At 26.1% G+C, this 18,316-nt stretch overlaps 1 long non-coding RNA gene and 1 pseudogene across 1 annotated transcript; one reads left to right on the forward strand and one right to left on the reverse strand.

Moving 5' to 3' along the window:
• Positions 1 to 6,300: 6,300 nt before the first annotated feature.
• LOC149511887 (uncharacterized) lies at positions 6,301 to 9,913 on the reverse strand. Its single transcript, XR_016333304.1, has 3 exons — positions 9,544 to 9,913; positions 9,208 to 9,246; positions 6,301 to 6,811 (listed from the first exon to the last, which is right to left on the reverse strand). It is a non-coding gene; the product is annotated as an uncharacterized LOC149511887 (long non-coding RNA).
• A 2,779-nt stretch (positions 9,914 to 12,692) lies between these two features.
• Positions 12,693 to 14,087, forward strand: LOC111316343 (dnaJ protein homolog; annotated as a pseudogene).
• The last annotated feature ends 4,229 nt before the right edge of the window (positions 14,088 to 18,316 follow it).

Below are 18,316 nucleotides of genomic sequence, written 5' to 3' on the forward strand. Positions count from 1 at the left end.
CAATTTAAGGTTAACAGTATTCATGCCATATAAGTAATTTAATTAACGTCACTGGTCCAAAGTACTAAAGTGTATGACAGAATGAAAATTTAAATATCTAATTATAAATTAGTATTTTAGGTGTCAAACTGATTGAAAATGAATAATATAGTGGCCATTTTTATATTTAATCCTATAAATTACTTATTTTACTCCTAAAACATATATTTCAAATTTAACTTAAACATTTAATAAGATGAAATGTGTCATTATTTAATAAGTTAACCAAACTATTTGTTTCATTTTTCTTCTTTTCCATTTTTTCCTTGTTTTACTTTTTCTCTTTATTCTTTTTTTTTTTTCTCTTTCTCTTTCTTTTTTTTCCCTTTTCCCAATCTTGTCTTTTCCCTTTTTTGAATAAATAAAAAATATAGTTTTGATAAAAACTATTTTATCATTGAAAAATTATTTTATTTTTTCAGAAATAATTAGGGTTTTAAATTCTTTTTTAAAAATTAAATTTAACTCTTAACTATAAAAGCTCTAATAAATTAAATATTTTTAATTAATAAATTTTGAATTATTAAATTTAAATAGAATCTTTTTTTCTCCTTATTTTTCTTTTTTCATTTCTCCTTTTTGTCTTCTCTTTTCTTTTTCCATTTTTCTTTTGTTTTTAGAATAAATAGAAACATAGTTTTGGTAAAAACTATTTTTTTATTTTTTAAAAAATTAATTTTTTTAAATAATCAGTTTCTAAATTATCATTTAAAAAACCAAATTTAACTCTTGATCATAAAAATAATTCTAAATTAAATTTTTTAATCAATAAATTGTAAACTATGAAATTTAAATAGTTTTTTTTCATTTTTCATTATTCCTTTTTTGTCTTTTTTTTGTCTCTGCTCTTTGCTCTTTTCTTTTATTTTTCATTTTTTTTTCTCTTTTCTCTCTTGCCAAGTGGGAGAATAAAAGAAAATGAGAGAAAAAAATAAAAAAGATTGAAAATATAAAAAATTATATTTATGATATCCTTTTTTGAAAAACTTAACTATCTTTTTGGAAAAACCCTTTTTTTTTAAATAATTTTATCTTTATGATATATAAATTATTTTAAATTTAAATTATGAAAAGAAATAAAACAAATAAAAGAGAAAGAAAATAAAAGGAAAATATTGAAAATATTTTTGATAAACAATAAATTTAACTAGTATCTATAGAAATTATCATATAATATTTATTTTTAGTTAAAAATATTTTCTTTTACATTTATATAAAATATAAAAATTTAAATAATGTTGCTTTAAAGAAGAGTAATTTTGACTAATAAAAATTTATTTGATCCTAGTCTTAACTTACACATAACAAACGTCATGAAAGATAAAAATAATCCAATCATACTCTTAATCCTTGTATACACTAAGTATAAGACATATTGACATTATCTAATCTAATCCTATCTATAATTTTATATTATTCTATCATCTCTTAATCTTATACACCAAAAATATCTTATAAGAATTGGGAATGGATCAACTTACATTAGTGTATGACTACAAAGTTTTACATCTCTTTCTAATCATTCATCGATAAATCCAAGAGATGAAATTAAACTATTTTTTCTGTTTGTAATTTATCTCTTTCATCCTTAAAAATATTAAAATCAATAGTTACAAAATATATAAAACTTTTTAGTTTTACATTGGTATAAATTGAAAGAAAGGATCCTTTTCACTACTTAAAAATAGTGAAAATCCTACTATTTTATCTCATGGTGATAAATACATTCTCAAACTAAATCTAAAGTTGAAATTTAATGATTTTAAATTAAATACAAAAATAGGTAAAAAAGATAAAAAATAATTTGAATGAATAACCTTAGATTTAGTTGATAATATATTTATCACCAATGAATAAAATAGTGGAAGCTTTCACTATTTTTAAGTAGCAGAGAAGATCATCTCTCATAAGTTGATCCTTTTCCATATAGTATATTATAAAATACATAGTTACCAGATAAATTATGTTGATGCAAACATCTATATGTACAAATTTTTCTTGACACATAAAAAAATCCCCATAATTTTTTTTAATAATAACATGTAAAATATTTCTTGAGTTATAATGACATGTAAAAAATTTATAGAAAAAATTATTTAATTATCTAAACTTTTCAAAATTTAATCTTATATATATATGTATATTAAATATAGAATTCAAATATAACTTTTAAAATTCAATAGTTTTCTATTCAAATGTATTGTTGTTTATTAACTTCTTTAACTTTTTTTTTATATAGCCTGTTAACTATTTGGCTCATGCTGTAAGTACTAATTATCTATTTGAATTTCTTTTTTAACTGTCGAGTAATCATATATGATTGGCAATTTTTTTTGCCTCCCTCTTTCTTATGATTTTAAAATAAAAGATATTTTATTCTAATTTAAATTTATATCTACTAATTTAAACTTACACAATTTATCTTCATATAAGAAATTTTGGCATTATCATTGGCATTTTTTATTCAATTCTTCCTTTTATTTGTGCAAATTGAAATTTCAAATAATTTAGAACTTTAGTTTTACGAGACAACCATTATTGTTTAGCGCTTTTAATGTGTGATTGACATTGCTTTCAAGTGCAGGTTAAATATGATATATATGAATTCCAGTTTTAATAATTTCATAACTGTTAAGTAAAAAGGTTACAATCCAATTAAACATTTAATGTAAATTAATTAAATAATTAATTAATTACATAAGAGATAATAATTTAACATGATTCAATTCAATCCGTTTATGTTTATAGATGAGAGAAAAGATCTAATAATTATAAAAATTTTCAAAAAAATTAAATCATTAACAATTAATTAAAAAAAATCAATACCCATAAAACCATTTCATTCTTCTCTAGTCCTATAGAGTATAATTCAAACAAGTCCATACTCATATATACTCTTACTTATGTGAACTATGTCAATATCTTTTAATCTATTAAAACATACATACCCATAAGAACCATTTCAATTTCCTTTAGTCTTGTAAGATACCTATTCGATAAAACTCATAACTTTTTTATATTTTTTTCTTATATCTAACCCTATAGAAACATATACTATTTATAATTACATAAATTTCTGCATTAAAAATCTCATTATTTTTAAAAATTTTCGTTTACAAGTCTTCTTACCTATAAAATAATATTTAATTAATCTCCAAAAAATCTCAAATAAATTTCTTACAAAATTTTACTTAAGTCACTGTTCTCGATAATTTCTACCTTAACTCAAATTTCATTAAATTATTAGTTTTCATGTTAGACATATTTATCTTCACCTGCAATAAAAGTCTTATAACAATATTTTTTGTATATCTTTACACTTCATGTAAATCAATATTTCAAAATACTAACTCAAACTCCATTTTTTAATTAAGCTCCTCTGGATTTAATTCTTTTTACATCTCGAACCTTCACTTTGATACCAATTATTAGGATCATGAAAGCTCTAAGTCCAGTTGTTAGGTTAAAAAGCTCAAATCCAATTAAACATCCAACCTAGTAGAAATAAAATCAAATAATCAATCAACCACACAAGATATAATAAATTAGTGTGATTCAATTTAATCTATCTATATCCACAAATAAAAAAAAATTTATTAATTGTAAAGAATTACAAACATATCACAATTTAATCTATCAATATCATGGTTTATTCAATTTTTTTAGTATTTTGATCAATATCACAATTTAATTAAAGTATATCATTTCCACTTCTAATAATCCCACAACATGCACATTATTTTTCATTCAATCCTTTCTTTTATTATCGCATATTTTCCAATTATTTTCAAAATTTATCGGTGTTTCATCAAGATCTCAGTTTATTTAAGGTATTTTAGTACTTTTTGATGATTTAATTTTATCTTCCGTCATCATTGTTTATTCAATTCTCCTTTTTTTTTACAACATTTTGATCATTATCACAATTTAATAAAGGTTTATCAATGCATTTTTTATAATTTAATTTACACTTTTTTTATATTGTAGGCTCTAGAAAAGTATGCAATCTCTCAATTCAACAAATATGCATAAATTCACAACCTTTTGTGATGAATTGTATCATGTCTCATTTTTGTTTTTTAATTTGGTCTTCCAATACCATTTTTCTTGAAAAGTGTGTGAATTATCAATGTATGAAACTTAGCTTCTCCTTAACAATCTTAGTAGTAGTTGAAAAAAAAAAAAACTAAACATGCAAAAAGAAAATGAAGAAATCTTAGCAACAAAATGACCATGAGAGAAAGCACTGCAAAAATAGCAAAAGAGTCCTAAAAATGAATTAACCATAGAGGATGTACAAATTAAATAAAAAAAATTTTGCCTCCCATTTCTGCATTTTGTTGTTGAAATGATAAAATTAGTAATTATTTTGCCTCCCATTTCTTCGTAACGTTAAATAAAAAGATATTTTCTCCCAATTTAAAATCCCACACATATATTAAATTAAAAATTAAAAAAAAATCTCTTTTATCTTATGACTTATGATTTATTAACAAATCACACACATCTATTAATTCAAAATTAAATAAATCTCTTTTATCTTATCACTTATGGTTTATTAATAATCTCCCATTTCTAATGAACAATCATAAACAACTATAGTTTTCTCATTAAAAGACGTCTCGAGCGTCTGGAGGTGCTTTCTAGTTTTAGGCAAATCAACCTCTTATTAAATACTACTAGAAAAAAGGTATTTATCTGTCAATAATATCTTAAATTCTGTAAGTAAAACATTTATCGACTGAATTTAATTAACAAAAAATTTTATCAGTTGTAAGTATGTTAGTAATACTATTCCATTAATAAATTAAAATTTTCTTTAATAATTATCGACACAAATTTCTATTAAAAAATATTCTGTGATAAATTTTTTATTTGTAATTACGGCAATAATCCATCAATAATTTATTGATAATCTACAACATCTTACGTAAATTGAAAAAGGCGTAAGAAAAAACCAAACGAGATGGATTAACAAATCTAATAGGTGTTAACAATTAGAAGGGGAAAAACCATGATACTTTCTCGATAAATCTTCACGAAGTACGTGGAGAAACACAGATGGAGCTACTTCAACGAGGACATTGTGAGCAACTGAATTTCAACGCATGTTAAGTATTCATTTACATGTGCAACATATATTATCACTTAAGAAAATCCAATATTGGACAGTAATTTTAGTAATTTACCAAGATGCAGGTTTTGTTTCTCAACAACCAACCATTAGTTTTCAAATAACAATAATAATTAAAACGAAAGGATAGAAATATGAAAACATTCTTATGTACCGCATGGTAGGCAAAGGAAACAGTATTCATTCAATGCTTTCAAAGTCATCCTCTTTTCAACGCATGCTAGGAATTTCCCCTTTTCTTCCGCTCTGTCCCGGAGAGTAATTAGGACAAATTCAGTCGCACTTTCATATTCCAATTAAACATTTTCCAATTTTATTATTCTCAAAAGAAGAAATTTTTTTTTTTTGGTACTTATTCTCAAAAGAGAGATTTTTTTTTTACCAAACGATCTTATCATAAAAACAAGAGAGCTTTTTCGATCAATCTCTTTGCTCGTCGTTCTTCAAGAATCAAGAAGCTCCTTTTCAAATTTGAATTTGTTCATTTAGAATCTGGGTTCTTCTCCGTCATCTCAATTTACTTATTTCTTCCCCCCCCCCCCCCCCCTATTTTTTTTTTTTTTATTTTATTCGGAGCAAACAAGTTTCAACTACATCCCCAAATGATGAGTCCTCGCACGCGAAGCTGAACAAGCACAATACTCAACGAAACATGTACAGGACTCAAGTTTATTAAGGGTAATTTACCAGAAGCCAACACTGGTATGAAGGATAAATGGATAAGCATAAAACCCTCTTGATCTACGCTTTGATCTCTTATCACGCCTTTTTCTCTTTTTGTAACGTCGTCTATCTTTTCTTTTTCCACGCCTATACATTTCTCGTTTAGAATATCTCTTCCTCTTTTTGCACCTGTCATCATCACTCGAAGAACTACCGTCAGAGGATGATGACAGATATGAGTCGGAATCACTATTAGATTCAGATGATTCTGTTTCAGAATCTTAGGAAAACTCTGAATCAGATGAATTATGTCTTCTTCTCTTCTTCTTTTGTCTCTTTAACCTTTCTTACAATTCCCCTTTTGTCGCACTTCATGACTGTTAGCATCAGAAGAAACATCTTTTCCTGTCTTCAACTTAATTTTCCTTTTCTCTACAGATAAGATAATATATTGGAAGGCAAAATAAGAGACAAGGGTCAAGCCTCATGCAGCATCATAAAGGTGAAAATTGTTAGGTGTAGCATAAAATAAATCACGATATTCCATCTTAAGAAATGTAAACCACCAATGAGAGCACATATTGACCCTACCAACTTCACCAAAATTAATTATTTTCACTGTTACAGTTGGTACTCCTTCCTCACCACCCACATTTTCATTTTTCTTCAGCACTTCATTTCCTAGCACCATCTTCCCAAAAACTACGTACTTTCTGTCACATGCCCCAAGTGCACTAACTCAGGACCCAAGGCTGAGTCACATTTAAACTGAGCATATATAAATAAATATATATATATATATATATTTGGGAGAGAATGAAAAAAAATACAAATATACAAAGAAGATAAGAAACTACCGGTCAAGATGATGATTAGCCTTGAAGGTGACAATGAATTGAGAACCTACAGTGTCACGATCCAGGTCCATCACGCTTTAGCCCAGGTGATTCATCTGAACAAAAGTTCAACTCATCCCTGTTACCAATCAATTGTTAGTGAAAAGAATAGTAACATTCAGCAACTTCTAGATGAATAGTTTGCAGAACAGAAAATATCAAAAGTAAAAGCTTTTTAGTATTTAATGCAGTCCTTCAAATGACTTAGCCATCGTGTCATTATGTTGGCACCTAGTGGTTTTCAAGGAGCAAGTAAGATGATTGAGATAAAATGCTATGGAACTCGCATTGCTAGTGCAAAATAAAACTTATGAGGATATAATGGGAATGCACATTACTTTCAACCAAAAAAAAAAAAAAAACATATAGGCGAAGATAGGCTCAAATCAAGAGCCATCAAAAGTACCTAAGTGATGCAATCATAATGCAAAACAAAGCTTGTCTGGAGATGAGGATAATGCATACTGCTCCCTAGGAAAACATCTCAGGTGCAGAAATGCCCGAATCTAGAGCCAAGAAAGTACTTACTTGACACAATCTTCTTCCTAGTACAAAGAACCTTAACACCACACTTTAATTAACTCCACAAAAAATTGATACAATCCATTCATAGCAACACAATTATAAATTGAAAATAAAGATTTGGGATTTTGACCACTTTGGAAGAGAATAAAACTACATGTGTTGAACACAAATGTATTAGCAGCAAAATTATAAATAGAAAATAATCATTGGAGATTTTGATTGCTTTCGGAGATCGTCCAAGGCTATGTTAGCTCAAGTGTAGAGAACAATTCAAGAGGGGTAAATTGAATTGTTTCAAAATTCTTACCCCAAAATGAATTTTAATTAAATTGAATGAGAAATTTAAAACAATAATATCTTTGATGGAAATTTGATGATATTAACAATAATAAAGAAAATTAAAACATATATAAACAACAATGAAAATAAAAAGTAGGTATAGAGCAATCAAACACAAAGATTTATAGAAGTTTGATCCTTCCTTAAACACACATATGTCTTCTCCCTTAGTTATCTAGCCAAGATCAATCCACTAATAGAAGAATCTTTTACAAAATAATATCCCTATCCTTTAAGGTCAAGATAGCAACCTTCACCCTTTCTAAGATTCTACCCAATCCTATCAATTTCACTCAAGAGAATATGTCATCCCTTGACTTAAAAATCCCTTTTGAATATAAAAGAATTTGCAAACTATGAAATACCACTCAAAAGTTAAATGTTTGCCTAATTTAAGTACAAAGAATAATAAATGACGAACAAATATAACTTGGATACAAGAATCGAAAGAATTAAAGCTCTAATCTTTAGAATGCACTTGAATTCTTAAGAGAATGAATGTAAAACTTGTTGGTGCTTACTCTCTTGCTTCACAAGTATGTTGGAATGCCCAATTTATAAAAAAAATGAGTTTGTAGCCGTTGGGAATTGATTAGGTGAAGAAATACCCATTCTCTTGAAAAACTAGCCTTTATAAGCTGTCTGGGCTGAACCAATCAATTTATTTTTGCAGGGGATCAATTAGTTTTGGCATTTAAAGAAAAACATGTTCTTGCAAAAGAAAAACCAATCGATCCATTTTTTATGGGAAGTATCCATTTTGCAAACCAATCAATCCATTTTTAAAAGGGATTGTTCCATTTTGCCAATTTTGAAATCTCATGGCTTTTTGTATAAAAAAACCAATCGATCCTTTTTCATAAGGAATCGATCCATTTTGGTAACCTTAAAACCAATCGATCCATTTTTGTAATTTTTAAATTTGAGACCATTCTGTATAAAAAATCAATCGAATCCATTTTAGGTTTTAAGCAAAGCTTCTCATTTCTTTGTAGAAAGTATCGATCCGTCTTTCCTAATTTTGTATAAAACATGTTTTCAATGAGGAAAAAAGTTTGTTTTTGGTCTCAAATAATTTTTCATCAGAAAATTACTGTTAAAATTTTCTTTTCGAGCTCAAAGCAAATTTTCAAGATATTTTTCAAATTAAATATCACTTTAAAAAACATATAATTTATTTAGTACCAAAAAATATATAATTTAAGAAAATGTACTAAATAAATCTTTTCTAAAATCTTAATCAAGCTTATTTAGTTTAATGTTTTGTTATTTCAAAATAAGGATCAATTTAATGCTCTAACAATCTATATACATAAGCATGTCGGAGCACTTATGGAGAGTACAAGGCTACATATATAAGCATGTCTGAGCACTTTCATCACATACACAATTATAATATAGTTAAAATTTAATTATATTTACATGAACACAGTAATTACAAACAACAAAAGCATGTGAATAACACAAATAATACAAGATTCAAATCATTATGAGGAAATTATTGAATTTTAAAATATTAAACAAAAGGAAAACCTTGCATCTTTACTTCTAGCTTTTAAGACAAACTAAATTATGATTGTAACCTTAGAAGATTGGGAAAAGACCATTCACCTGGAAACTTCCCCTCAAATATGCTTTCCCCACTAGTTCCTGGAAAAAGAAAGAAATATATTTAAAAACTCAGATGTGGACTTTAAGAGCAACTTCAACCAGCAGTCACATACGGAAAATTAGTTCACTTCATGCAGAATTAAGCTAGGGCTCTTCACCTTAAGTATGTTCTCACAAAAGTCATCATTTTTATGAATACCATTAGTCTCAGAATTAAGCATATAATCCACGACGCCCTTTCTTCATTTTTTTAATTTCTAATTTCAACCAAACAAAAAAAAAATTACGAAAGGAGAAAGCGCTACAAAACAAGAATAAAAAAAAAAAAACACTTGCCTTAATCGACGAGATTTATGTCTGATAATCGGCGAAATCATGATGAAAAAGATAGAGAAATTTAGGGTCGTATAATTTTTTTTTTTAGATTAAATTTGGAAGACAATTAACGGGATATCCAATTTAGACGACGACGACGACGACGACGACGACGGAAGGATCCCACGAACGACGGATGACGATTCTTAGCATCGGGAAAGACGATAGACGGCGCGGCGTGAAGGGGAAAGTGGCAGAGATAGTCGGGGAGAGAAAAGGGCAAGAGGGGTTAGGAATTTCAACGCAGGGGAAAGAATGAGAAAGGATTTGGGGATTTGATTGACGAAAATTTCGTTGATAAATTATTTGTTTTTTGAAATTTGATTTCATTTAATTTAATTTTTTTAATAATTAATGATGGAATAATTCATCAATAATCTACCGGTATTAATTTTATCAACGGATTATTCTATTGATATTTTTCACGTTAAATTTTTTTTATTAATAATTTATCCATGAAATACCAATGAAATAGTTTTCATTGATTAATATTGAACTAATTTACAATTATATTTTATCGGCGATTTACATAGCAAAAAATTTTCGTCTACAAATTTTTGTCAAAGTTAAACAAATTTTTGATAGTGTATGAGTACATCAACATATTATTCTCAAATCTTTCCTGTGGTTTTGCCAAATTAAACATCTTCTTAAGTATGTCTTCTAGTTAGCTTGTAATTAGCAGCATCTCTTTATTGTTTTCTTTAATCAAATTAAATATTATCTTTGGATTCTTTTTCTATTGCATTGATCTTGAACTTGTGGATATTCCAGTTCTGGTGCTACAAAATTTACAAATCATGAATTAAAATATTTTTTATTCATTTTGAACAATTGAAATTTTTTATATTTTTATTTAACATGTCTATATTATCTTTTATATGAAATGTACTATTATTTTATTTTTAATTTTAATATTTGATATTTTTAATTAATATTTTCATCATTTCGTAATTAGTTCACTTTTCACAAATCAACCAGGATATGTTATATGTATTTTATATATACTTTATGCATGTAAATTAAATAATATTAATTTATGTATCTATACACATGTAAATTAATTATTGTATTGAATGAGTCATAAACTAATACATAATATTTTGTTAAATATATAATTATTCAATACTAAAAAAGTTAGGTAGAAATACTGTATAAATGTGATAGTTCAATTTCTTTAACAATTTTGAGAAATTAAAAAGCTCTTATAAAATACTAAGACCATTAACAATCTTGAAAATTACAAAAAGAAAAACTATACTCTTGCTAAAATATCAAAATTGCTTTAGAGATATTAATGGATAGGGTATGAGTAGGATAGAGTATTCTCCATCTTCTTTCTTAAATTTTTATATTATATTCATCCATATACTTATATCTAACGGATATTTGAATATCTCACCATATACATCTTTATAGGTATTTAATGGCTATTGGTAATCACCATATCCATAACTTTTAAAAAAATAAAAAATAAAAACTAAAATTTATTTTTTAATTTTTAATTTTTAATTTTTATCTTATATATTTATGTAATTATTTTATAAATATATATTAATATATATTTTTCAACAAAAATATATTAATTCTAATTAATTTAAAATAATAATATATACTATTTAATAAAAATATATTTACTAAATATCTATAAATACTATAAGGTATAGGTATGGGGTGAGTACAATGTTATTTGTCCCCATCCTTATATCTAATAAAAATTTAAAATCATATCTAGCCATATCTCTATACCTACAATATAATACTCATCCTCGTCTCTATTTGGATAAAAAGTCAGGTTCCTATTGGGTATGAATAAAATTGACATCCTTAAATTTTCACTTAATTTTTTACAAATACATATATATCCCAAGAAAATATATAAAAAAAACTTTATAATTAAATTTTATTTATATGATAAATAGGTAAATAATCTATAAATCTTATATAAAAAGTGTCCCTGAACTTTCTTAAGAGGACATGTGCTTTTTGTTTTTTTTTTTTTTTAATGCAAATCTTTCTATTGTATCGTTTTAGGCAAAAGAGAAGGGTTGCAGAAGTTTTTTTTTTTTTTATTTCTTTCACCTATTTGTCTCTTTTCTTACATGTGTCTCTTGTATTTATTTTTTTTACACCTATTTCTAACTTGAAAGGATACGTTGTTTAAGCTTTCATTTAAGAGGTTTTTGTTATGGGTTTTCATTGTTGTCGTAGAGCTTTTAAAAGAGTGTGGTCTATCAATTTTTTTTTGTTTCTTTTTAAATTTATTGTCAAATTTTTTTGCTACAAATTTTTTTTTTGTTCTTTAATCGAGCCTCTATATATATATTTTGGGGTTTTCTTTAGGTGTTTTTTCTAGGTTACATGTTGTTTGTGATTTTTTTTCTTTGCATGTTCTGATTTTTTATGAAGATTGGGTTGTTTGATGTTTCTGATTTTTTTATATTTTTTTGTTGCTGTTATTCTTTTTTTCTTTTTTAATTAAATGTGTTTATTTTTTGTTTTGGGTTTTGTTGATTTCGTTTTTAAGATATAAATTTATCTTATGGGTCCATTACTATTCAACCTTTATTATTGAAAGAATTATATAGATTTATTTTACGGGGTTCTTATTGCCTATTGTCTGCTATTAAAGTTTTCTTTGCATTGTCCTAAGCATTTAATCTCACATACAAGATAAATGTTGAATCATGTTTATTTGTATTATGCATTTCTTTAAAAGTGGAGTTTTTCTATAATATTTCTTAAGTGACAAATGTATTGGTTTCTAATTCTTTTAATGGTCTCCCATTTTCAATTTTCTTTTTGATGTTCACAAGAGGCATACTGCATCCATTGTATAGTCTTATTTTTTTTAACTTCCATTAGCTTTTTCAAGACATAATGAGTTTGGGGAAGGGAAATATGAAAAGAAAGACAAATTTTAAAGCAAATTATTGTGGTCATTTGGTATAGTTTGTTTCATAGTGAAAATGGTTATTAATGGTTTATAGGTGGATTTTATGTGCCCTTTAACATTGGGTACTCGAAGACCATTGTCTGTTCTTAGCAAAAAATTTTTGTTTTATTTTAATTGATTAGATGTTTGTCCAATTATGCACCTAGAAGTAGCAATGAAGTTTATATGTACCTTAATGATTTCTTTGAAAGATTTCTACAATGGAACATCCAAAAAGCTTTCTCTTTTACACAACATAAGTTGCTTAAAGTTTAAAGAGTTAGTGTTTGAATTGAGTAATGTTTGTGGCATTGATACTGGTTAGACTGCTTCTTTCTTTGGTCTATGTTAACATAAGTTAGTTTACTTGAAAATTTTGTAGTAAAAGGTCTAAGTCAGGTGCATCAATGAAATGTTATGGTTGTCAAGGTTTTGGAATGAAAGTCTTTATCAGACAACCTGGTTTTGGCATAATCCAACAGATGCAACATCCTTGCAAGGATTGTAAAGGTACTGGTGAAACCATTAATGACAAGGATCGCTACCATAGTGCAAAGGTGAGAAGGTTGTACAGGAGAATAAAGTCATAGAAGTTATTGTTGAAAAAGGTATGCAGAATGGACAAAAGAATACTTTTTAGGAGAAGTTGATGAAATAGTATGGCTAATAAATTTGTTTTTTCAATTTAATTAGATTTTATTTTATATCTTTGAATACAACTTTCTTGCTATTACTAACTTGGTTGTTTGCTAAAAATTTCCCTTTTGCAGCTTGACACAATCATTTGGGACATTTTATTTGTCCTACAATAGAAAGATCATTCTAAATTTAAAACAAAGGGTGATGACTTATTTGTAGCACATACATTGACACTTATCGAAGCAATTTGCGGCTTCTAGTTTGAGTTGACCTACCTAGATGGCAGATAACTCCTCATTAGGTAACAATTTGGAAAAGTGGTTAAGCTTGGTAAATGGGGAGTTTTTGTCAATTTGCATAAGCTGCACCTTTTTTTTTTTATGATCAATAATTGTATACCTTTGTTATTTTTGGATTATATCATTAGCTTTTGAATTTTATTGATTTAAAATAAACCATCTTTACGTTTTAATGGGTATCAATCTTTTTAATTGGTGTTTATTTATTGGATATTGATCTTTCTAACTGGTGCTCCTATTTTATGTGGATTTGATATCGATCTTTACTCTCTCTTTGTATAACATAGATCAATTCAAGGCCATAAATGATGAAGGAATGCCTATGTATCAAAGGCCATTCATGAAGAGTAAACTGTACATTCATTTCACAGTTGATTTTCTTGACTCTTTAACCTCTAACCAATGCAAGGCACTAGAGACTATTCTACCTCAAAGGACTTCAATCCAGCTGATTGACATGGAGGTGGATGAGTGTGAGGAAGCCACTTTACATGATGTTAACATCAAGGAAGAGATGTGTAGGAAGTAGGCATAGGATCAAGAGGCTTATGAGAAAGATGAAGACATGCATGCTAGTGTTCAGAGGGTGTAGTGCACTCAGCAATGATAGAACAAATATCAGTGACGAGTAGTGGTTCGACTAAGGAATTGGCCTGATGTTGGGAGGTCCTTAATATTCCTTTTTATTTAGTTTGGCTAAGAAATTTGAAGATAAATATCTATGGTTTGGCTAAGTAATTTGAACATTAAAAAATATCACTTTTATCTGCTTGAAAGTTTTCCTTACAATATAGTTTCATTTTAATAAAAGAAAAATTATCTTTTATGATCCAATAGGATTTGATGTTAAGCATTTATTAGTTACTAGTGCCTATAACAATAGTGTTCTAAAAGATATTTTTCTAATTGCTAACATGAAATATGCAGTACTTAGGCTTGTTTGTGTGTATTCATTCTATTATTGCCATTAATTAGTTGTAAGTTTTTGAAACTTACATTTTTCCTTCTTCTGTATTGATCATTTGGCTGAATGATCAATACAGGGCATTTTCCCTCATTTCATAGATATTTATCTTCAAATTTCTTAATGTTCAAGTTTAATATGATACTGCGAAAGATGCTACTATTGTTGTTACTATGGGTTCAACTACATCTCCAACCAATCAGGTTCAATGTATCTACTAAATTTTACTTAAACACATCAAATATGCTTGCTTAAAGAAATTTTCTTTTATTTAATTATGTTTATTCCATTTTTTTGCTTCATTTGATATCATTACCATTTGATTTTGATTTTTTTAATATCTTAAATTACTTGCAAATGGTTTAGATCCTTTTTTTTCATTTTTTGAAAAAATTATCTAATATTCTTAAGATCCTGATCAAAGTATAGGTCCATATGCGGATCAAGACAAATAAGTTAACTTCTAATGACTTCAATACTTTAAAGAAGGTATATCTCATTGCTTATTTGATGAATAGTTAAATTTTTTTCTTAGCTATATGGGTTGGATAAGCATGTGGATTGGATATATGGAACTTTATTTCATTTGTACATGCTTTTTCACATGTGCCATTCAAAATGTAAAGCGAAGCTTTTGAAAAAAAATTAGGCAATTCATAGCTTTAACCAGATAATTTTTTTGATTAAGTTATTGGTAAATAATTAATTTATATTAACTATATATATCACTTTAAATTAAAACTCAATTACTCTAATAAACCAAGCGAAGCTGGGTCACCCGCACTAGTAATAACAACATAAAAGACTTACAATTATTTGTAGTTATTGACTATCACATTTTGATTTTTTTTTTTTTTTTTGGTATAAGGGAGTAGGAATTTTCATGTTAAGTGAAAATATAACATATGTCAAGAGGTTTTTCTTTTGAAAAAAAAAAAAGATTGATTTAATAAGAATGAACCTTGAGGACGTTTTCAAACATGTCAACCAGTTTTGTTTGACTCATGAACACTTTTAGCAAATTATTAATAGATGGAATAACTTTAAAAAATTATCAATATTTGAAAAAAATAAAACTATATATACAGATGAAGAATCAACTTATAGTAATATAAACTTAATTAAGTTTTACTCTCTTTCATAACTTTTCATATGATTTATATTGGTTAATCCAATAGTTTTGTTTTAAAATTTTAAACATTTTTGCTTTTTGTTTTTTTTTTTAAATGAATGAAAAGAAAAATGGAAAATATTGAAAGCTAGAGACAAATGGCAAAAATAAAAAGTAAATGCATTTACCAAATATAACCTAAATTAATTAAAAAATCACAACTATTTTTTGACAAAATAAAAATTTTAATCATTAAATATATATTATAAAATAGAGTGTTTTCAATCAATATAATATAAATGAATATTATATTGACTAAAATTTTACTTGCACAATAAACATGAAAATATTATTAAATCCAATGATTGATTTTTTTAAAAATATTGTTCCTACAAAAAGTTATAAAAATATATAAAATTAACAAATTATACATTAACATGAAAACCCTTTTGAACCATTTCAAATATCTTTTAGATTTTAAAAGTGAAAAAGTCACAATGGGTAAAAATAAAAGAAATCAATCAAAAGAGGCAAATGAATCTCAGCTAAGTTATGAACTAACCCACAATCCCAAATAAAATTCTTTACTCATTTCATCTTCATAAAGTAAAAGAAATTTTTTTAAAAAGTCAATAATTAGTTGTTGTGATTTATTTCATGTTTTTCATTCAAATCTTTACTATTAAACCAAAACTATAACGAAATGATAATATAATAAAATTACAATTTTTACCATTGGGAAACAAAAAAAAATGTACCTACATTATAGGAAAGATTGCAAATAACATGAATGAAAAATGAGTGGTTAGATAACCATTAAACAGATTTTAAATTTGGTGATTTCTTATAAGATAGTGGATTTTTTTTTGTTCAAGTGGATTGTTCAAATTAGGAAAAAATTATTCTGTTTCCAAGTTTTAACAAAATGGGAGAAATTTTTTTTTTCAAAAACAAATGCAAGAAATATAAAAGAATTTGAAAGAAGAAAATAAAGAGTTATGACCTAGAATTTGGCAATCAAAATTCATTTAATAGATCACTTTTATGGATGAACATACCCACAAAACCTTTCGAAAACTCAAAATGCCAAAAGACCTAAATCTAATAGAATAAATGTAATAATTTTTTTAAAAGAAATTCAATTAAAAATGAATGATAATTAGAATTGATAAGGGAAATGAATGAGTTTTTCTAGGTAAAATATTTATTCGAATAGAATCTACAAAAAAACATATTCAAATTAAGATCTCAATATTATTTTTCAGCTTGAAATAACCATGCATTTGACAGTTTCTTTTACGATAACCATCTTTTTACGTGAGTTGTCTATAGGTTAAGGGATAGGGGAACCAAAAGATAAAGATAACATGATTTAATTGGAAGTAACATACCCTTGATGAAATATTCTCCATGAAAATGCTATTGAAGAAGAAGGTACACAACAGATCGTTAGTAGAACCTAAAACAGGAGAAACCTAAATCTAATATAGAGAATGAATTTTTAAAAAAAATTAAGTGAAAAAAAAAATATACTTACAATCAAAGGTTAGATAAATGGGCTTTTCATGGAGAATGAAAATTGAAAGCAATAAATAAATAATAATAAGTAAAAAAGATAATCGATTACTTATACAAAGAATTAGAACAATGTAAATTTATCTCCTCTTAAGCTGTAAAGACTTTTTCGAAGATCCATTGTTTATTAAATAAGGAAATAGAATAATTTTTTTAAAAAATAAATAAAAGAGGAATACAAGTATTGAGAAGATAGTATGCCAGGAATGGAAGATGAAGCATTTTTAGCTCTAAACCTTAAAGGATGAAAGATATAAGAGGAAGATAATTAAGCTTGAATAATTTGGTAATGTAAAATGAATATATGGCAACTTAATGGTCTTACATAGCAAATGGAGGCTACATATGTGGTGTCACAATGAGCAAATCTAGAAACTCAATTGTAAAAAACCTAAAAGAAAATGTTTTTTAAAAATCTCAAAACTAAGCAAGTCACCATCAATCTTTTTAAAAGTTTGATTGGTCACCTAAAAAGTTTATCCTTTTAATAAAACAAAAAAAAAATGAGTTTACAAAGACATTTTGGTTTTTGAAAACTAAATTGAGTTCGGGAGTTCAGTTATGTATGAAAAAAGATTAGTATCCCACAACGCCTATTAAAAAAATGGTATCAATTGATTGCATGTTATCCTTAAGTTTTTATAAAAATAGTTCTAACTTTATTGTTTGCAAATTAATTCCTTAAATTTTATTTAGTCCTTCCAAAATTTTTTCTTGAAATCAAATCATTTTAAACTTTATGTTTTGAAGACAAATCATTTTTATTTTTTGAATTATTAAAAGCAAAACCATTTTTTATCAAAATGAAAAATATCATAGGCTAGATTTATGAGTTATTTTTACTTGAAATATTATATCATTTTATTATTTTTTAAAATATTTTCTTAAAATACTTCATTTACTAAAATATGTAAATGATCATTTTTTATTAAAATGAAAAATCCTAAGTATTGAAACACATTCTACATTCTCATATATTTAGGCAAAATTTAAAAAGTATCTATATACTTTAGGAGTTTTCATGATACCCCACAAAATTGACATAATATCTTTCATAGATAATAGCTATTGAGAATCTCCTTACATTTAAGCTATATTTATAAGTTATTTTTACTTAAAATATTATCTTATTTTATTATTTTTCAAAACATTTTCTTAAAATACTTCACTCACAAAAACATGTAAATTATATGCATGAACATAATAATACA

This window comes from Durio zibethinus, chromosome 24, assembly GCF_047325235.1.
Source record: "Durio zibethinus cultivar Kanyao isolate XHJ-2024 chromosome 24, ASM4732523v1, whole genome shotgun sequence".
Taxonomy (NCBI): Eukaryota; Viridiplantae; Streptophyta; class Magnoliopsida; order Malvales; family Malvaceae; genus Durio; species Durio zibethinus.